Raw genomic sequence first — 23,085 nt, forward strand, 5'->3', positions numbered from 1 at the left:
GATTGTTGAGGGGAGGGTGGCAATGGGGGAAGTGTGGGGAGGGGAACACCCAAAAAGAAGGGGAGGGGGAGGGACTAGGGGGATGTTTGCCCAGAACCAGGGAATGGGAATAACATTGGAAATGTAAATAAGAAATACTCAAGTTAATAAAAAATAAATAAATAAATAAATGAATAAATAACCCACACACAAAAAAGATTTGGTTGTATACTGCAAATTCCCTTGAACATGGTGAATCTGGTGAAAGACAAAGTAAATCAAATAGAAAATCTATAGTTATATTTATTTATTGTTTGATTATTAGTATATGTTTGGGAGAGAAAGGGTATGTGTATAGCTCTGTGTATGTTTTGAGGTCAGAATATAACTTGCAATTATCCATTCCCTTATTCTTTCATTTGGGTTACAGAAATCAAACTCAGGTCATCAATCTTAAGACCTGACAATTTAGCCCTAAGTTGTTTCATCAGGCCAGCCCATATTTTGCCTGTTATGCATTTGTGATAAAGCTTTAACGTATAAAATGGATAAGCATGAATATAATATGCACTAGTTTGTAAATACAACAAATACCACCAAAGTTTCATATGAAATGCTTGTGTAATTAGGATTCATGATATCATTGTTCTTCTCACTTTAGATCTCAATGACATAAAACTTTTGAATACCAAGGAATATGTGACTGTCAAGGGCTCATCCATTTGTGTGTATGTGTATTTGTGTGTATGTGTGTTTGTGTGGGTTTTTTTGTGTGTATGTGTGTGTGTGTGGTTTTGAATTTAGTTCCATCATGACCAAAGAACACACATAGTTTGATGTGAATTTGTTTATTTTAAGCCCCATACTATGATTAATTTTTAAATAAACTTTCCTTACACTACAAATTCCTATGGTGTCAAATGTTTTATGTGTCTAATAACTGTAATTGGTTGATACTGTTATTTAAACCCAAGATATTGTTGTTACTTGTCCTGCTTTTAACCATTTTGATAGAAGTAATATTTAAATCTCTGAATGCATTCTACATTTATTTATTTCTCCTTACATTTCAAACAATTTTTGTTTGTTCGTTTGTTTTCTTCAACACAAAACACTGTTCTAACATATTTGAATATTTAGAAGTAACCTAACTTTGTGTTTCCTCTTGACAATTTCCTTATCTTGTTAACAGTATGCAACTAACTCTTTAATTCTTTGCCCTGAAATATATTTCAGTAAATATGGTCTCTCTTACTTCTCTTTGACTAGGATAGGCATGCTGTATATTATACCATCATCTCCTTTTAACTCATTTGTATAGTTGTATGTGTTTCTTGTAGGGATGGTATAGTTGAATGCCACAGTTTTGTTTATTCTTTCAAATTTTGACTTTTAAGTTTTTACCTTTGTTGGTGGTCGTAGTGTTTTAATAGATTTGTATAACACTTAAATATGTTTTGCTGTTAACCTTTCTTTTCTTTTTAACTTTTAAGTCCTCTTTCTGCCTTTTAAAAAGATTTTGTGTGTGTGTGTAGGTACATGTTTGTATTTAATCTCCCTTAGTAGCTTGTTAGAATTAAGTATTTGGCAATACTTAATTTAGTATTTTGTTCTTATTCTAGTCTACGCTATACATATTGGATGTTTTAGCCTTCCCTGAATATGGTTTTTTACATATAGTATAAGAATATTATGATGGTTATGGAGGTTTGAATGTAAAATGTCTTCCGGAGTCTTGAACATTGGAATATCTGGTCCTCAATTGATGTTAGTGTTGGACTAAGCTTAGATTGTAAGGTCTTGTTGGAGGAAGTGTGTTACTAAGAGCAGGCTTTGAAAGTCATGTTCTATTCCCTGTTTGTTCTCTGCTTGGTGCTTGAGGTTCAAGATGTGAGCCCTCAGTTTCTTGCTCTTGCCATTTTAATTTCTCTTTACCATGATGGATTCTTTCTCTCTGGAACTGTAAGCCAAAATAAACTCGTTCTTCTCTAAGTTGCCTTGGCACTGATATAACAGCTGTACAAAAGAAGTGATGTCATTTATCCTAATGTTATGAGATTCTTTTATGTAAGTTCTACAATAAATTATTTATTTTAAACACACAATGCTGTAATTATTTTAAACATTATATTATATATTAGTACCACTTAGTTTGCTTCATTTGCATAGATTCATATTGTCATTCAGTTATTTTTATACTGCAAATTTATCATTTATTATAGTGCAGCTTTACTAATATTTCTTACTGCTCTTGTTATGAAGATTTTTTCACCTCTATGTTGTTTTGAAAGATTTTTTCTTTATTTTTAGACAGTTTTATATGTATATGCATGTACTGTGTTCCTATTACTGTCATTACCTTCATTCTATCTCCCTTCTAATCTTATGTGCCTGTTTTGTTAACTAGTCCCAATCCTATTGCCATGTCCTTTCTACTGTGACCTACTACTCAGTGTAATTAAGCTTGATTGCATAAGAAAACGTACTGTTTATTTACTTCAGCATGAATACATTACAAGTAGTTACATTGTTGATGAAAATGGCTCTCTTTTCCATAGCAACCATTAACTCCCAATAGTTCTTCAGGGAGTGTGGTAGGGGCTGATGAGTCCCTCCTCCATTCATGATGAACATTGATGAGCCCATTTTTGAGCAGTTCTTGTGCAGTCAATTACTACTGTTTTGTTCATGACTGAAACAATTATGCTACAATCAGAAAACAGCATTTCATAGGACTCATCTCTGTCTTCTGTTTCTTCACAGTTACATTCTTTCTGCCTCTTCTTCTACAATGTTTCCTGTGCATAGAGAGAGTAATATAGATATAGAGAATGAGGGCTGAGCACTCAACAATCACTCACTCTCAAACACTGAGCAGCCCTGAGTCTTGCCGCTAAAACAGTGAAGAGAATCTTCACTGAATAGCTTCTCTCTACAGATACAAACATAAATATCTACAAGGCATATTAACTACATATCCATTTAGCAAATAGTAGCAGATTCTTCCTCTAAAGCCTGTAACCTTCCTTGCCATAGTCTTTTGACTAGGTTCATAGTCCAGAGCCTGTATTCTATTACATGTAGTGAACCTCAGATACAATCAGAAAGTGCTTGGTTACCTCCAAAATAGGCATGTCATTATTGTACCAGTGGGGTTTTCTTGTGTAGGAAATCAGTATTCTAGCTCAAATGGTTAACACGTGTATAAGACTGTTAATGACTTTTCTCCCCAGAATGAAGAGGGAGGAATCTTCTAGTCCAATTCCAACTTAGTTTCTCTGCATGCTCTGTGTGTGTGTGTGTGTGTGTGTGTGTGTGTGTGTGTGTGTGTGTGTGTGTGTGTATTTAGGGAATCTCAAAACAAAACAACATAGATTATCAATGTATTCTTTGCTTGCCTCTCGGGTTGAGGATGATAATTATTGTTGAAGATATTATATACATAGAACAAAGAACTCGGATGATTTAAGCTAGATCTAACTTGGAAGACTCTTTCCTGTGGTATATCTTCCTTGTTTCCAAAAAAACATTGCATAAGTTGCCAGAAAAGGAAAGAAATTAGATGGCCATATCGAGCTATAACACCTAAGAAACAACAATAACCATTACAATTGCCAGATTGCAAGATATGCATACAGGGGCAATAGGTAGCACCACCATACCAAACAACTGCTGTCAAATTAGAATTAAGGCTCACTAAACTGGAGAGAAATAATGCCTGGTACTAAAATCCTAGCCAGTTTCCTGGGGCTAGTGAAGTCATAGCATAATTTATTACATGAATATATCTAAATATAACATATTTAGTCCATCTTTCTTGGTTGACTATACATGGTTCCAAGGCTGAACACACCACATTTGATAACCAACAAAGAGGATTATTCCTAGAATCGCCTATTTTTCCTTATCCCCATAGCCATTAGTTGCCTATAGTTTTTTGTCTAAGGTTAGAACCAGGTGAAATTTTCCTTCTATATTAATAAATCCATTATTTCCACTGTTCTGGTCTTGTTTATAGAGCCATTTCTAGGAGAGACTATTTCATAGAAAGCTCTCCAGTATTCCAGCTGTTACAGTCTTTCAATCCCCTATTTTGTGATGCTCCATGAGCCATAGGTGCAGTAGCTATAAAACAGTTCTAGCCAGTGGTGTTAGGCTCCCCAGTATCTGCTAATATCTGGTGTGTCCAGTTGTGTTTCTCTGGAAGGAACTCAATTTGCTATAAAGAGAAGGTTCTTTGATGTGGGATGGTAGCTATACTCATCTGTGGCTTTAAAGATCAGATTTAGAGTGTAGTAAGAAGCCACTCAGGAGAAACTTGGGGATTTCTTTCTGAGTTACACTAACAGTTATACCCGCATTGTTCTCCTTGTTCTGTTAACTCTTGGTATTCAACTCAATAAACATTTTAGGGACCTCCTTTGGTTTTACTTTCTATGATATCCCCATGTTATAATCTGAATATGAAATATGCCTGACTGACTTCTTTTTATTGAATATTTTCTAGTTTATGTTGCTATTTGGGGAGGTAGTAAAACTTTAAGAGGTAGAGACTAGCTGTAGTGTCAGTGTGGCATACCATTGAAAATTATTTCTGATCCTTTTCTGTTTCCTATCTGCAGTGAAGTGAGTGCCCTTCCAATATAATACCATTGCCTTAAAATTCTACCTCACTTGAGGTCCACATTCTCTCAAGCCAAGGACTGAAACGTCTGAAACCATAAGCCTAAGTAAGTAAATAGATATACCATCTTCCTTCGAGCTCTTTCTCTTAAATGATTGCCAAAACAGTAGAAAACTACATACTCTAGACATTATTTTTAGGCATCAAGTTGAGATTATCATAGACCTCACATTATTAGTTCCCTATTTGCATAGTTAGCTGTACTTCGCTGCTTCCCTTCCAGTGTAGTTAAAACTATAATTTTGTTGCTGTTTGCCTCTAGGTTTTAGTTACTGCAATAACTATTACTGTATAATGTTGAAAAGGTAAATTCTTTCTTAGGCAAAACTACGACAAGATGGTGAACAATTTTAATTATCTCATAGGTAATGAAAGGAAGACCAAACTATGTGACTATGGCCAAGCAATGAAATGGTGATGTTCCTTTGGTTTTCACATATTTATGGGGTGCACCTTCTCAGAGCATTATATTAGTGACAAGAAGACTTATCGGATGTTAAATTTCTTTGTTATGGGGTATTTAATGAGTGGTATCATTGTGTCAGATATTTGTGTCTTGTTTGGAGAACTAAACTCATGTTGCATGTTTAAAAGCTCCTCTGGGGTTGGGGATTTAGCTCAGCGGTAGAGCACTTGCCTAGCAAGCGCAAGGCCCTGGGTTCGGTCCCCAGCTCTGAAAAAAAGAAAAGAAAAGAAAAGAAAAATAAAAGCTCCTCTGATTTGATGCCTCAGGAGATATATATTTATGTGGAATATATATTTTATTGATTTATACTTTATCATTCTTTTCTTAGCAGATACAAGTTAAAAGAAAACAAAAAAAAACCAAAAAAACAACAACAAATTGACCATTTAACCAACCAAACAGACAGACAAAAACTTCCACCATTTTTGCTGCCTTAGTTCCTACTAAATAAATTGTTTTGTTTCTGGTCATCCCAGAGAAGCAATATTAAACTACTAACACCATGAAGCAAAAAGAATTCTTGGGGAGTCTCATCAATGTCAAAGAGTCTGCTGTGAATGATATGGCATAATATTAAAGCACCGTAGAAGGAAATGAGTCTACAGGTGTGGTTTCTAAAGGACAAAAATATCATGATGCATTCACAAAGTATGATTAAAAGCATACATGTTTCATTCATAAAACAGGGCAAAATCAGGTTAAGATTTTTAGTTAGGTTATAATCCAAATATAGGAAACTTGCAAGTGTTTTAAGCAGTAAAGAAACTATCTGAGTTATGATATTGGTAGAATAGCCATGACTATTCTAAAGGGGGAAAATTTTATGTAGGTAGTAAAAATGAAATCAGAAAATCTATGAGGAGGCTATTGCAGAAACTCAGGTATTAGATATTAATTAACTGGTCCCTGGTGTTGACATTGTGTATAATGAGAAATAGCCAGATTTGCAGTATATTTTGAATGTAGAACAAATGGGTTAACTATGAGATATGAAAAAAAAGGAAATGGGACATTGTAATGAATATGAGGTATTTATAATCTCAGTATCTCAGCAAATAGCATATAACTTACAATGATATGGAAGACAGTTTTGTGATGGGGTGTTAAATTAAGATTCATACAAGAAACCCAAGTGAAAATATATTATAGAAATCTGAACATCAGAAGAACAAAACAGGAAAATGTAACAAAAGAAAAAGAACTGAGAAGGGACTCTTGGAAGGCACATGGCAAATCAAACCAGGCAAAGAGTAACGTCAGTTTAGACTGTTGGCCCAATTGTTCACATGTGATAAGAACCATAAAGTAATTATAGAATTTGTCAAGTTACATCTATTGGTGACCCTAAGAATGTTGACTAGAGTGGTGAAACATTATTTGAAATAAAGTTAAGATAATGTGAGGCAAATGTGTAGCAGACGTCAGAAAGGAAGCTATTGGAAAATATTTGTATGTTCATGAGAATAAACAAAAGAAAGCAAAACAAGAGACCATGTCATCATAAAAGAAGTATGTAAAGTGTATGAAAAATGGAAAGCTATGGTGAGTTCCAGGAAAAGTAGAACTCTATGCATTGTAACAATATTGAAAAATAGCACTAATGGACCACTTGAGGCTTTCTATCATGACTTGAGAGTGCAATGAATGTCGCTGGCTTTTATTCTCTTGGTGTGTCCAGAAGCCCAGGGTAGCACAGAGGAGGTGTTGAGTTGTGGTTGTTTCTGGAACTATAGAAGAGAGATAAAAGAATGAGAGAGAGATTTCAGAGTATGTGTAACAGGCCATTTCTATTCAAACCCAGGGTCTGAAAAGTCTGGAATTGGAGTTTTGAGATATCCAAGAAAGAACCCAGAAGTCGGTAAGTGCATTACTGCATTCCTGTGCTCTCTGTGGCACATAAGTAACAGCCAACCAGAAAATACAGTCTCCTGTATCATACCCTGCAGAAGCAGTATTTATACATATACAAAAGTCAAATGGGTTTCTAATGCTCAAGGCTGCTTTATACATTCTACTTGTCTGTTAGAGCTTATCTTCGATCTTTGTCATAGCTCCTTTTTAAAGGAGGTTAAGTGGCCAGTGATCTGGTTTCACATAAATATATGTACCTTACAATTTGCAGAACACATGCCAAGGACAAAGTCACTGTGTCCTAAGATACACTAACCCTATTAAAAATTGGGGCACAGAACAAAACAAATAATTCTCAACAAAAGAATATCAAATGGTCAAGAAGCACATAAGAAAGGTTCAATACCCTTAGTTATCAGGGAAATGTCAATCAAAACAAGCCTGAGGTTCCACCTTGTACCAGTTAGAATGGCTAAGGTCAGAAACTCAAGTGACAGCAGATTCTAGAAAGGATATGGAGAAAGAGGAATACTCCTCCACTAGTGGTGGGATTATAAGCTGCTACAACCACTCTGGAAATCAAACACTCCTCCATTCTTGGTGATATTATAAGCTGGTACAAACACTGTGGATATCAGTCTGGTTGTTCCTCAGAAAATTGGACATAGTACAACCTGAGGATCCAGCTATATCTCTCTTGGGCATATATCCAAAAGATGTTCCAACATATAACAAGGACACATGCTCCACTATGTTCATAGCAGCCTTATTTATAATAACTAGAAACTGGAAAGAACTCAGATGTCCTTCAACAGAGGAATGGATACAGAAAATCTGGTATATTTACACAATGCAGTACTACACAGCTATTAAAAACAATGACTACATGGAATTCTTAGGCAAATGGATGGAACTAGAAAATAACAACCTCGGTACCTGGTATCTGTCTAGGAAATTGTCCATTTCCTGAAGATTTTCAAGTTTTGTTGAATATAGGTTTTTGTAGTAAGATCTGATGATTTTTTGAATTTCCTCTGAATCTGTTGTTATGTCTCCCTTTTCATTTCTGATTTTGTTAATTTGGACGCACTCTCTGTGTCCTCTCGTTAGTCTGGCTAAGGGTTTATCTATCTTGTTGATTTTCTCAAAGAACCAACTTTTGGTTCTGTTGATTCTTTCTATGGTCCTTTTTGTTTCTACTTGGTTGATTTCAGCTCTGAGTTTGATTATTTCCTGCCTTCTACTCCTCCTGGGTGTATTTGCTTCTTTTTGTTCTAGATCTTTTAGGTGTGCTGTCAAGCTGCTGACATATGCTCTTTCATGTTTCTTTCTGCAGGCACTCAGCGCTATGAGTTTTCCTCTTAGCACAGCTTTCATTGTGTCCCATAAGTTTGAGTATGTTGTATCTTCATTTTCATTAAATTCTAAAAAGTTTTTAATTTCTTTATTTCTTCCTTGACCAGATTATCATTGAGTAGAGCATTGTTCAATTTCCACGTATATGTGGGCATTCTTCCCTTATTGTTATTGAAGACCAGTTTTAGGCCGTGGTGGTCCGATAGCACGCATGGGATTATTTCTATCTTTCTGTACCTGTTGAGGCACGTTTTTTGACCAATTATATGGTCAATTTTGGAGAAAGTACCATGAGGAGCTGAGAAGAAGGTATATCCTTTTGCTTTAGGATAGAATGTTCTATAAATATCCGTTAAGCCCATTTGGCTCATGACTTCTCTTAGTCTGTCGACATCACTGTTTAATTTCTGTTTCCATGATCTGTCCATTGATGAGAGTGGTGTGTTGAAATCTCCCACTATTATTGTGTGAGGTGCAATGTGTGTTTTGAGCTTTAGTAAGGTTTCTTTTACGTATGTAGGTGCCCTTGTATTTGGGGCATAGATATTTAGGATTGAGAGTTCATCTTGGTGGATTTTTCCTTTGATGAATATGAAGTGTCCTTCCTTATCTTTTTTGATGACTTTTAGTTGGAAATTTATTTTATTTGATATTAGAATGGCTACTCCAGCTTGCTTCTTCTGACCATTTGCTTGGAAAGTTGTTTTCCAGCCTTTCACTCTGAGGTAGTGTCTGTCTTTGTCTCTGAGGTGTGTTTCCTGTAGGCAGCAGAATGCAGGGTCCTCGTTGCGTATCCAGTTTGTTAATCTATGTCTTTTTATTGGGGAGTTGAGGACATTGATATTGAGAGATATTAAGGAATAGTGATTATTGCTTCCCGTTATATTCATATTTGGATGTGAGGTTATGTTTGTGTGCTTTCATTCTCTTTGTTTTGTTGCCAAGACGATTAGTTTCTTGCTTCTTCTAGGGTATAGCTTGCCTCCTTATGTTGGGCTTTACCATTTATTATCCTTTGTAGTGCTGGATTTGTAGAAAGATATTGTGTAAATTTGGTTTTGTCATGGAATATCTTGGTTTCTCCACCAATGTTAATTGAGAGTTTTGCTGGATACAGTAACCTGGGCTGGCATTTGTGTTCTCTTCGGGTCTGTATGACATCAGTCCAGGATCTTCTGGCCTTCATAGTTTCTGGTGAGAAGTCTGGTGTGATTCTGATAGGTCTCCCTTTATATGTTACTTGACCTTTTTCCCTTACTGCTTTTAATATTCTTTCTTTATTTTGTGCGTTTGGTGTTTTGACAATTATGTGACGGGAGGTGTTTCTTTTCTGGTCCAATCTATTTGGAGTTCTGTAGGCTTCTTGTATGTCTATGGGTATCTCTTTTTTTAGGTTAGGGAAGTTTTCTTCTATGATTTTGTTGAAGATATTTACTGGTCCTTTGAGCTGGGAGTCTTCACTCTCTTCTATACCTATTATGCTTAGGTTTGATCTTGTCATTGAGTCCTGGATTTCCTGTATGTTTTGGACCAGTAGCTTTTTCCGCTTTACATTATCTTTGACAGTTGAGTCAATGATTTCTATGGAATCTTCTGCTCCTGAGATTCTCTCTTCCATCTCTTGTATTGTGTTGGTGAAGCTTGTATCTACAGCTCCTTGTCTCTTCTCTTGGTTTTCTATATCCAGGGTTGTTTCCATGTGTTCTTTCTTGATTGCTTCTATTTCCATTTTTAATTCCTTCAACTGTTTGATTGTGTTTTCCTGGAATTCTTTCAGGGATTTTTGTGTCTCCTCTCTATGGGCTTCTACTTGTTTATTTACGTTTTCCTGGAATTCTTTCAGGGATTTTTGTGTCTCCTCTCTATGGGCTTCTACTTGTTTATTTATGTTTTCCTGGAATTATTTCAGGGATTTTTGTGTCTCCTATCTATGGGCTTCTACTTGTTTATTTATGTTTTCCTGGGATTCTTTCAGGGATTTTTGTGATTCTTTCAGACATTTTATCGATTCCTCTCTGTAGGCTTCTACTTGTTCTCTAAGGGCGTTCTTCACGTCTTTCTTGAAGTCCTCCAGCATTATGATCAAATATGATTTTGAAACTAGATCTTGCTTTTCTGGTGTGTTTAGATATTCCATGTTTGTTTTGGTGGGAGAATTGGGCTCCGATGATGCCATGTAGTCTTGGTTTCTGTTGCTTGGTTTCCTGCGCTTGCCTCTCGCCATCAGATTATCTCTAGTGTTACTTTGTTCTGCTATTTCTGACAGTGGCTAGACTGTCCTATAAGCCTGTGTGTCAGGAGTGCTGTTGACCTGTTTTCCTCTCTTTCAGTCAGTTATGGGGACAGAGTGTTCTGCTTTCCGGCGTGTGGTTTTTCCTCTCTACAGGTCTTCAGCTGTTCCTGTGGGCCTGTGTCTTGAGTTCACCAGGCAGCTTTCTTGCAGCAGAAAAGTTGGTCTTACCTGTGGTCCCGAGGCTCAAGTTCACTCAAGGGGTGCTACCCACGGGCTCTCTGCAGCGGCAGCAACCAGGAAGACCTGTGCCGCCGTTTCCGGGAGCTTCAGTGCACCAGGGTTCCAGATGGTCTTTGGCTTTTTCCTCTGGCGTCCGAGATGTGTGTGCAGAGAGCAGTCTCTTCTGGTTTCCCAGGCTTGTCTACCTCTCTGAAGGTTCAGCTCTCCCTCCCACGGAATTTGGGTGCAGAGAACTGTTTATCCGGTCTGTTTCCTTCTGGTTCTGGTAGTGTCTCAGGCAAAGGGGTCCTGCCGCTCCTGGGCCCTCCCCCACGGGAGCCCAGAGGCCCTATACAGTTTCCTCTTGGGCCAGGGATGTGGGCAGGGGGTGAGCAGTGTTGGTGGTCTCTTCCGCTCTGCAGCCTCAGGAGTGCCCACCTGACCAGGCGGTTGGGTCTCTCTCTCACAGGGTCTGGGGGCAGAGAGCTGCTGCGGGCCGGGATCCGCGGGTGTGGGACCGTATATTTTAGATATCTGTTGTAGGATTGGTAAAGATCTTTTCCCAATCTGTTGGTCGCTGTTTTGTCCTAACCACAGTGTCCTTTGCCTTACAGAAGCTTTGCAGTTTTATGAGATCCCATTTGTCGATTCTTGACCTTAGAGCATAAGCCATTGGTGTTTTGTTCAGGAAATTTTTTCCAGTGCCCATGTGTTCCAGATGCTTCCCTAGTTTTTCTTCTATTAGTTTGAGTTTGTCTGGTTTGATGTGGAGGTCCTTGATCCACTTGGACTTAAGCTTTGTACAGGGTGATAAGCATGGATGAATCTGCATTCTTCTACATGTTGACCTCCAGTTGAACCAGCACCATTTGCTGAAAATGCTATCTTTTTTCCATTGGATGTTTCTGGATCATTTGTCAAAAATCAAGTGACCATAAGTGTGTGGGTTCATTTCTGGGTATTCAATTGTATTCCATTGGTCTATCTGTCTGTCTCTGTACCAATACCATGCAGTTTTTATCACTATTGCTCTGTAATACTGCTTGAGTTCAGGGATAGTTATTCCCCCTGAAGTCCTTTTATTGTTGAGGATAGGTTTAGCTTTCCTGGGTTTTTTTGTTATTCCAGATGAAGTTGCAAATTGTTCTGTCTAAGCCTTTGAAGAAATGGATTGGTATTTTGATGAGGATTGCATTGAATTTGTAGATGACTTTTGGAAAATGGCCATTTTTACTATATTAATCCTGCCAATCCATGAGCATGGGAGACCTTTCCATCTTCTGAGTTCTTCTTCAATTTCTTTCTTCGGAGTCTTGAAGTTCTTATTGTACAGATCTTTTATTTGCTTGGTTAAAGTCACACCGAGGTACTTTATATTATTTGGGTCTATTATGAAGGGTGTCGTTTCCCTCATTTCTTTCTCGGCTTGTTTCTCTTTGTGTAGAGGAAAGCTATTGATTTATTTGAGTTAATTTTATACCCAGCCACTTTGCTGAAGTTGTTTATCAGCTTTAGTAGTTCTCTGGTGGAACTTTTGGGATCACTTAAAAATACTATCATATCATCTGCAAATAGTGATATTTTGACATCTTCTTTTCCGACCTGTATCCCCTTCACCTCCGTTTCTTGTCTGATTGCTCTGGCTATAACTTCAAGAACTATATTTAATAAGTAGGGAGAGAGTGGGCAGCCTTGTCTAGTCCCTGATTTTAGTGAGATTGCTTCAAGTTTCTCTCCATTTAGTTTAATGTTAGCAACTGGTTTGCTGTATATGGCTTTTTACTATGTTTAGGTATGGGCCTTGAATTCCTATTCTTTCCAGGACTTTTATCATGAAGGGGTGTTGAATTTTGTCAAATGCTTTCTCAGCATCTAATGAAATGATCATGTGGTTTTGTTCTTTCAATTTGTTTATATAATGGATCACGTTGATGGTTTTCCGTATATTAAACCATCCCTGCATGCCTGGGAGGAAGCCTACTTGATCATGGTGGATGATTGTTTTGATGTGCTTTTGGATTCGGTTTGCCAGAATTTTATTGAGTATTTTTGTGTCGAATTTCATAAGGGAAATTGGTCTGAAGTTCTCTTTCTTTGTTGGGTCTTTGTGTGGTTTAGGTATAAGAGTAATTGTGGCTTCATAGAAGGAATTCCGTAGTGATCCATCTGTTTCAATTTTGTGGAATAGTTTGGATAATATTGGTATGAGGTCTTCTATGAAGGTTTCATAGAATTCTGCACTAAACCGCTCTGGACCTGGGCTCTTTTTGGTTGGGAGACCTTTAATGACTGCTTCTATTTCCCTAGGAGTTATGCGGTTGTTTATCTGGTCTTTCTGTTCCTGATTTAACTTCGATACCTGGTATCTGTCTAGGAAATTGTCCATTTCCTGAAGATTTTCAAATTTTGTTGAATATAGGTTTTTATAGTAAGATCTGATGATTTTTTGAATTTCCTCTGAATCTGTAGTTATGTCTCCCTTTCATTTCTGATTTTGTTAATTTGGACGCACTCTCTGTGTCCTCTCGTTAGGCTGGCTAAGGGTTTATCTATCTTGTTGATTTTCTCAAAGAACCAACTTTTGGTTCTGTTGATTCTTTCTATGGTCCTTTTTGTTTCTACTTGGTTGATTTCAGCTCTGAGTTTGATTATTTCCTGCCTTCTACTCCTCCTGGGTGTATTTGCTTCTTTTTGTTCTAGATCTTTTAGGTGTGCTGTCAAGCTGCTGACATATGCTCTTTCCTGTTTCTTTCTTCAGACACTCAGCGCTATGAGTTTTCCTCTTAGCACACCTTTCATTCTGTCCCATAAGTTTGGGTATGTTGTACCTTCATCTTCATTAAATTCTAAAAAAGTTTTTAATTTCTTTCTTTATTTCTTCCTTGACCAGGTTATCATTGAGTAGACCATTGTTCAATTTCCACGTATAGGTGGGCATTCTTCCCTTATTGTTATTGAAGACCAGTTTAAGGCTGTGGTGGTTTGATAGCACGCATGGGATTATTTCTATCATTCTGTACCTGTTGAGGCCCGTTTTTTGACCAATTATATGGACAATTTTGGAGAATGTACCATGAGGAGCTGAATAGAAGGTATATCCTTTTGCTTTAGGATAGAATGTTCTATAAATATCCATTAAGTCCATTTGGCTCATGACTTCTCTTAGTCTGTCTACATCTCTGTTTAATTTCTGTTTCCATGATCTGTCCATTGATGAGAGTGGGGTGTTGAAATCTCCTACTATTATTGTGTGAGGTGCAATGTGTGTTTTGAGCTTTAGTAAGGTTTCTTTTACGTATGTGGGTGCCCTTGTATTTGGGGCATAGATATTTAGGATTGAGAGTTCATCTTGGTGGATTTTTCCTTTGATGAATATGAAGTGTCCTTCCTTATCTTTTTTGATGACTTTTAGTTGAAAATTGATTTTATTTGATATTAGAATGGCTACTCCAGCTTGCTTCTTCTGACCATTTGCTTGGAAAGTTGTTTTCCAGCCGTTCACTCTGAGGTAGTGTCTGTCTTTGTCTCTGAGGAGTGTTTCCTGTAGGCAGCAGAATGCAGGGTCCTTGTTGCGTATCCAGTTTGTTAATCTATGTCTTTTTACTGGGGAGTTGAGGCCATTGATGTTGAGAGATATTAAGGAATAGTGATTATTGCTTCCTCTTATATTCATATTTGGATGTGAGGTTATGTTTGTGTACTTTTCTTCTCTTTGTTTTGTTGCCAAGACGATTAGTTTCTTGCTTCTTCTAGGGTATAGCTTGCCTCCTTGTGTTGCGCTTTACCATTTATTATCCTTTGGAGTGCTGACTTTGTAGAAAGATATTGTGTAAATTTGGTATTGTCATGGAATACCTTGGTTTCTCCATCTATGTTAATTGAGAGTTTTGCAGGATACAGTAACCTGGGCTGGCATTTGTGTTCTCTTAGGGTCTGTATGACATCTGTCCAGGATCTTCTGGCCTTCATAGTTTCTGGCCAAAAGTCTGGTTTGATTCTGATAGGTCTGCCTTTATATGTTACTTGACCTTTTTCCCTTACTGCTTTTAATATTCTTTCTTTATTTTGTGCGTCTGGTGTTTTGATGATTATGTGACAGGAGGTTTTTTTTTCTGGTCCAATCGATTTAGAGTTCTGTAGGCTTCTTGTATGCCTATGGGTATCTCTTTTTTTAGGTTAGGGACGTTTTCTTCTATGATTTTGTTGAAGATATTTACTTGTCCTTTGAGCTGGGAGTCTTCACTCTCTTCTATACCTATTATCCTTAGGTTTGATCTTCTCATTGAGTCCTGGATTTCCTGTATGTTTTGGACCAGTAGGTTTTTCTGCTTTACATTATCTTTGACAGTTGAGTCAATGATTTCTATGGAATATTCTGCTCCTGAGATTCTCTCTTCCATCTCTTGTATTCTGTTGGTGAAGCTTGTATCTACAGCTCCTTGTCTCTTCTTTTGGTTTTCTATATCCAGGGTTGTTTCCATGTGTTCTTTCTTGATTGCTTCTATTTCCATTTTTAATTTCTTCAACTGTTTGATTGTGTTTTCCTGGAATTCTTTCAGGGATTTTTGCGATTCCTCTCTGTAGGCTTCTACTTGTTTATTAATGTTTTCCTGTGTTTCTCTAAGGGAGTTCTTCACGTCTTTCTTGAAGTCCTCCAGCATCATGATCAAATATGATTTTGAAACTAGATCTTGCTTTTCTGGTGTGTTTGGATATTCCATGTTTGTTTTGGTGGGAGAATTGGGCTCCGATGATGGCATGTAGTCTTGGTTTCTGTTGCTTTGGTTCCTGCGCTTGCCTCTCGCCATCAGATTATCTCTAGTGCTACTTTGTTCTGCTATTTCTGACAGTGGCTAGACTGTCCTATAAGCGTGTGTGTCAGGAGTGCTGTAGAACTGTTTTCCTGTTTTCTTTCAGTCAGTTATGGGGACAGAGTGTTTTGCTTTTGGGCGTGTAGTTTTTCCTCTCTACAGGTCTTCAGCTGTTCCTGTGGGCCTGTGTCTTGAGTTCACCAGGCAGGTCACTTGCAGCAGAAAAGTTGGTCTTACCTGTGGTCCTGAGGCTCAAGTTCGCTTGCGGGGTGCTGCCCTTTCCGCGAGCTTCCGTGCACCAGGGTTCCAGATGGCGTTTGGTGTTTTCCTCTGGCGTCTGAGATGTGTGTGCAGAGTGCAGTCTCTTCTTGTTTCCCAGGCATGTCTGCCTCTCTGAAGGTTTAGCTCTCCCTCCCACGGGATTTGGGTGCAGAGAACTCGATATTTGAAGTTTTCAGAATTTGAGATCGAGGATCAACTGTATTAAAGAGAATGGAGTTTGTTTGTAGGTGATGAAAAAGTTCTAAATTTGATTTTATATACAATTTTTCTCAATTGTGTGAGTATAATTAAACTATTAAATTACATCTTTTAGATGGATGAATTTTATTGTACTACATTATGATCTGTTTCTAATGCCATCAGGAAATACAAATTAAAATGATATTAAAGTGATGAAAATTGAAAAAGATTATAGGTACAAATTCAGTCAAAGATCTGAAGAAACTAACTCTCACGTTAATTATGCTGAAGAAACTGTAACTCTCACTTTAATTATGATATGGATAAAAATGGTGTGGTTTCTTTGGAAAACAGATTGAAATTTTCTTACAAAATATATATATATATATATATATATATATATATATATATGCATATAATGTAGGCCAGCAATTTACAAAAACAAGCTGAAAACCTTGGAAATAACCAAAATGTCCTACTCTATATAAATAAATCAACTGTGGTTTAGGTAGATTTGAGAATATTATTCAGCATTAAAAAAGAAATGTAGCTTCCTGATTGCTGCCGCTGCAGAGAGCCCCTGGGCAGCACCCCACGAGCGAACCTGAGCCTCGGGACCACAGGTAAGACCAAATTTTCTGCCTCAAGAAAGCTGCCTGGTGAGCTTGGGACACACGGAAGCAGAATTTCTCTAGGACTGGGCACGTTCTGTGTTTACCGGAAGTACCACACCCGCGGATCCCGGCCCGCAGCAGCTCTCTGCTCCCAAACCCGGTGAGAGAGAGACCCAACCGCCTGGTCAGGTGGGCACTCCTGAGGCTGCAGAGCGGAAGAGACCACCAACACTGCTCACCCCTGCCCACATCCCTGGCCCAAGAGGAAACTGTATAAGGCCTCTGGGCTCCCGTGGGGGAGGGCCCAGGAGTGGCAGGACCCCTGCCAGAGAAACCGCCGGACCCTGAAGGAAACAGACCAGATAAACAGTTCTCTGCACCCAAATCCCGTGGGAGGGAGAGCTAAACCTTCAGAGAGCAGACAAGCCTGGGAAACCAGAAGAGACTGCTCCCTGCACACACATCTCAGACGCCAGAGGAAAAAGCCAAAGACCATCTGGAACCCTGGTGCACTGAAGCTCCCGGAAACGGCGGCACAGGTCTTCCTGGTTGCTGCCGCTGCAGAGAGCCCCTGGGCAGCACCCCACGAGCGAACCTGAGCCTCGGGACCACAGGTAAGACCAAATTTTCTGCTGCAAGAAAGCTGCCTGGTGAACTCAAGACACAGGCCCACAGGAACAGCTGAAGACCTGTAGAGAGGAAAAACTACACGCCCGAAAGCAGAACACTCTGTCCCCAGAACTGACTGAAAGAGAGGAAAACAGGTCTACAGCACTCCTGACACACAGGCTTATAGGACAGTCTAGCCACTGTCAGAAATAGCAGAACAAAGTAACACTAGAGATAATCTGATGGCGAGAGGCAAGCGCAGGAACCCAAGCAACAGAAACCAAGACTACATGCCATCATCGGAGCCCAATTCTCCCACCAAAACAAACATGGAATATCCAAACACACCAGAAAAGCAAGATCTAGTTTCAAAATCATATTTGATCATGATGCTGGAGGACTTCAAGAAAGACATGAACATACTTAGGGAAACACAGGAAAACATTAATAAACAAGTAGAAGCCTACAGAGAGGAATCGCAAAAATCCCTGAAAGAATTCCAGGAAAACACAATCAAACAGTTGAAGAAATTAAAAATGGAAATAGAAGCAATCAAGAAAGAACACATGGAAACAACCCTGGATATAGAAAACCAAAAGAAGAGACAAGGAGCTGTAGATACAAGCTTCACCAACAGAATACAAGAGATGGAAGAGAGAATCTCAGGAGCAGAAGATTCCATAGAAATCATTGACTCAACTGTCAAAGATAATGTAAAGTGGAAAAAGCTACTGGTCCAAAACATACAGGAAATCCAGGACTCAATGACAAGATCAAACCTAAGGATAATAGGTATAGAAGAGAGTGAAGACTCCCAGCTCAAAGGACCAGTAAATATCTTCAACAAAATCATAGAAGAAAACTTCCCTAACCTAAAAAAAGAGATACCCATAGACATACAAGAAGCCTACAGAACTCCAAATAGATTGGACCAGAAAAGAAACACCTCCCGTCACATAATTGTCAAAACACCAAACGCACAAAATAAAGAAAGAATATTAAAAGCAGTAAGGGAAAAAGGTCAAGTAACATATAAAGGGAGACCTATCAGAATCACACCAGACTTTTCACCAGAAACTATGAAGGCCAGAAGATCCTGGACTGATGTTATACAGACCCTAAGAGAACACAAATGCCAGCCCAGGTTACTGTATCCAGCAAAACTCTCAATTAACATAGATGGAGAATCCAAGATATTCCATGACAAAACCAAATTTACACAATATCTTTCTATAAATCCAGCACTACAAAGGATAATAAAGGGTAAAGCCCAACATAAGGAGGCAAGCTATACCCTAGAAGAAGCAAGAAACTAATCGTCTTGGCAACAAAACAAAGAGAATGAAAGCACACAAACATAACCTCACATCCAAATATGAATATAACAGGAAGCAATAATCACTATTCCTTAATATCTCTCAACATCAATGGCCTCAACTCCCCAATAAAAAGACATAGATTAACAAACTGGATACGCAATGAGGACCCTGCATTCTGCTGCCTACATGAAACACACCTCAGAGACAAAGACAGACACTACCTCAGAGTGAAAGGCTGGAAAACAACTTTCCAAGCAAATGGTCAGAAGAAGCAAGCTGGAGTAGCCATTCTAATATCAAATAAAATCAATTTTCAATTAAAAGTCATCAAAAAAGATAAGGAAGGACACTTCATATTCATCAAAGGAAAAATCCAACAAGATGAACTCTCAATCCTAAATATCTATGCCCCAAATACAAGGGCACCTACATACGTAAAAGAAACCTTACTAAAGCTCAAAACACACATTGCACCTCACACAATAATAGTGGGAGATTTCAACACCCCACTCTCATCAATGGACAGATCATGGAAACAGAAATTAAACAGTGATGTCGACAGACTAAGAGAAGTCATGAGCCAAATGGACTTAACGGATATTTATAGAACATTCTATCCTAAAGCAAAAGGATATACCTTCTTCTCAGCTCCTCATGGTACTTTCTCCAAAATTGACCATATAATTGGTCAAAAAACGGGCCTCAACAGGTACAGAAAGATAGAAATAATCCCATGCGTGCTATCGGACCACCACGGCCTAAAACTGGTCTTCAATAACAATAAGGGAAGAATGCCCACATATACGTGGAAATTGAACAATGCTCTACTCAATGATAACCTGGTCAAGGAAGAAATAAAGAAAGAAATTAAAAACTTTTTAGAATTTAATGAAAATGAAGATACAACATACTCAAACTTATGGGACACAATGAAAGCTGTGCTAAGAGGAAAACTCATAGCGCTGAGTGCCTGCAGAAAGAAACAGGAAAGAGCATATGTCAGCAGCTTGACAGCACACCTAAAAGCTCTAGAGCAAAAAAAAGCAAATACACCCAAGAGGAGTAGAAGGGAGGAAATAATCAAACTCAGAGCTGAAATCAACCATGTAGAAACAAAAAGGACCATAGAAAGAATCAACAGAACCAAAAGTTGGTTCTTTGAGAAAATCAACAAGATAGATAAACCCTTAGCCAGCCTAACGAGAGGACACAGAGAGTGCGTCCAAATTAACAAAATCAGAAATTAAAAGGGAGACATAACTACAGATTCAGAGGAAATTAAAAAAATCATCAGATCTTACTATAAAAACCTATATTCAACAAAATTTGAAAATCTTCAGGAAATGGACAATTTCCTAGACAGATACCAGGTATCAAAGTTAAATCAGGAACAGATAAACCAGTTAAACAACCCCATAACTCCTAAGGAAATAGAAGCAGTCATTAAAGGTCTCCCAACCAAAAAGAGCCCAGGTCCAGACGGGTTTAGTGCAGAATTCTATGAAACCTTCATAGAAGACCTCATACCAATATTATCCAAACTATTCCACAAAATTGAAACAGATGGAGCCCTACCGATTTCCTTCTATGAAGCCACAATTACTCTTATACCTAAACCACACAAAGACACAACAAAGAAAGAGAACTTCAGACCAATTTCCCTTATGAATATCGACGCAAAAATACTCAATCAAATTCTGGCAAACCGAATTCTAGAGCACATCAAAACAATCATCCACGATGATCAAGTAGGCTTCATCCCAGGCATGCAGGGATGGTTTAATATACGAAAAACCATCAACGTGATCCATTATATAAACAAACTGAAAGAACAGAACCACATGATCATTTCATTAGATGCTGAGAAAGCATTTGACAAAATTCAACACCCCTTCATGATAAAAGTCCTGGAAAGAATAGGAATTCAAGGCCCATACCTAAACATAGTAAAAGCCATATACAGCAAACCAGTTGCTAACATTAAACTAAATGGAGAGAAACTTGAAGCAATCCCACTAAAATCAGGGACTAGACAATGCTGCCCACTCTCTCCCTACTTATTCAATATAGTTCTTGAAGTTCTAGCCAGAGCAATCAGACAACAAAAGGAGATCAAAGGGATACAGATCGGAAAATAAGAGGTCAAAATATCACTATTTGCAGATGACATGATAGTATATTTAAGTGATCCCAAAAGTTCCACCAGAGAACTACTAAGGCTGATAAACAACTTCAGCAAAGTGGCTGGGTATAAAATTAACTCAAATAAATCAGTTGCCTTCCTCTATACAAAAGAGAAACAAGCCAAGAAAGAAATTAGGGAAACGACACCCTTCATAATAGACCCAAATAATATAAAGTACCTCGGTGTGACTTTAACCAAGCAAGTAAAAGATCTGTACAATAAGAACTTCAAGACACTGAGGAAAGAAATTGAAGAAGACCTCAGAAGATGGAAAGATCTCCCATGCTCATGGATTGGCAGGATTAATATAGTAAAAATGGCCATTTTACCAAAAGCAATCTACAGATTCAATGCAATCCCCATCAAAATACCAATCCAATTCTTCAAAGAGTTAGACAGAACAATTTGCAAATTCATCTGGAATAACAAAAAACCCAGGATAGCTAAAGCTATCCTCCACAATAAAAGGACTTCAGGGGGAATCACTATCCCTGAACTCAAGCAGTATTACAGAGCAATAGTGATAAAAACTGCATGGTATTGGTACAGAGACAGACAGATAGACCAATGGAATAGAATTGAAGACCCAGAAATGAACCCACACACCTATGGTCACTTGATTTTTGACAAAGGAGCCAAAACCATCCAATGGAAAAAAGATAGCATTTTCAGCAAATGGTGCTGGTTCAACTGGAGGGCAACATGTAGAAGAATGCAGATCGATCCATGCTTATCACCCTGTACAAAGCTTAAGTCCAAGTGGATCAAGGACCTCCACATCAAACCAGACACACTCAAACTAATAGAAGCAAAACTAGGGAAGCATCTGGAACACATGGGCACTGGAAAAAATTTCCTGAACAAAACACCAATGGCTTATGCTCTAAGATCAAGAATGGACAAATGGGATCTCATAAAACTGCAAAGCTTCTGTAAGGCAAAGGACACTGTGGTTAGGACAAAACGGCAACCAACAGATTGGGAAAAGATCTTTACCAATCCTACAACAGATAGAGGCCTTATATCCAAAATATACAAAGAACTCAAGAAGTTAGACCGCAGGGAAACAAATAACCCTATTAAAAATGGGGTTCAGAGCTAAACAAAGAATTCACAGCTGAGGAATGCCGAATGGCTGAGAAACACCTAAAGAAATGTTCAACATCTTTAGTCATAAGGGAAATGCAAATCAAAACAACCCTGAGATTTCGCCTCACACCAGTGTGATTGGCTAAGATCAAAAACTCAGGTGACAGCAGATGCTGGCGAGGATGTGGAGAAAGAGGAACACTCCTCCATTGTTGGTGGGGTTGCAGACTGGTAAAACCATTCTGGAAATCAGTCTGGAGGTTCCTCAGAAAATTGGACATTGAACTGCCTGAGGATCCAGCTATACCTCTCTTGGGCATATACCCAAAAGATGCCTCAACATATAAAAGAGACACATGCTCCACTATGTTCATCGCAGCCTTATTTATAATAGCCAGAAAATGGAAAGAACCCAGATGCCCTTCAACAGAGGAATGGATACAGAAAATGTGGTACATCTACTCAATGGAATATTACTCAGCTATCAAAAACAACGAGTTTATGAAATTCGTAGGCAAATGGTTGGAACTGGAAAATATCATCCTGAGTGAGCTAACCCAATCACAGAAAGACATACATGGTATGCACTCATTGATAAGTGGCTATTAGCCCAAATGCTTGAATTACCCTAGATCCCTAGAACAAACGAAACTCAAGACGGATGATCAAAATGTGAATGCTTCACTCCTTCTTTAAATGAGGAAAAAGAATACCGTTGGTAGGGAAGGGAGAGGCAAAGATTAAAACAGAGACTGAAGGAACACCCATTCAGAGCCTGCCCCACATGTGGCCCATACATATACAGCCACTCAATTAGACAAGATGGATGAAGCAAAGAAGTGCAGACCGACAGGAGCCGGATGTAGATCGCTCCTGAGAGACACAGCCAGAATACAGCAAATACAGAGGCGAATGCCAGCAGCAAACCACTGAACTGAGAATAGGTCCCCTATTGAAGGAATCAGAGAAAGAACTGGAAAAGCTTGAAGGGGCTCGAGACCCCAAAAGTACAATAATGCCAAGCAACCAGAGCTTCCAGAGACTAAGCCACTACCTAAAGACTATACATGGACTGACCCTGGACTCTGACCCCATAGGTAGCAATGAATATCCTAGTAAGAGCACCAGTGGAAGGGGAAGCCCTGGGTCCTGCTAAGACTGAACCCCCAGTGAACTAGTCTATGGGGGGAGGGCGGCAATGGGGGGAG

The sequence above is a fragment of the Rattus norvegicus genome, chromosome X, assembly GCF_036323735.1.
Source record: "Rattus norvegicus strain BN/NHsdMcwi chromosome X, GRCr8, whole genome shotgun sequence".
Taxonomy (NCBI): Eukaryota; Metazoa; Chordata; class Mammalia; order Rodentia; family Muridae; genus Rattus; species Rattus norvegicus.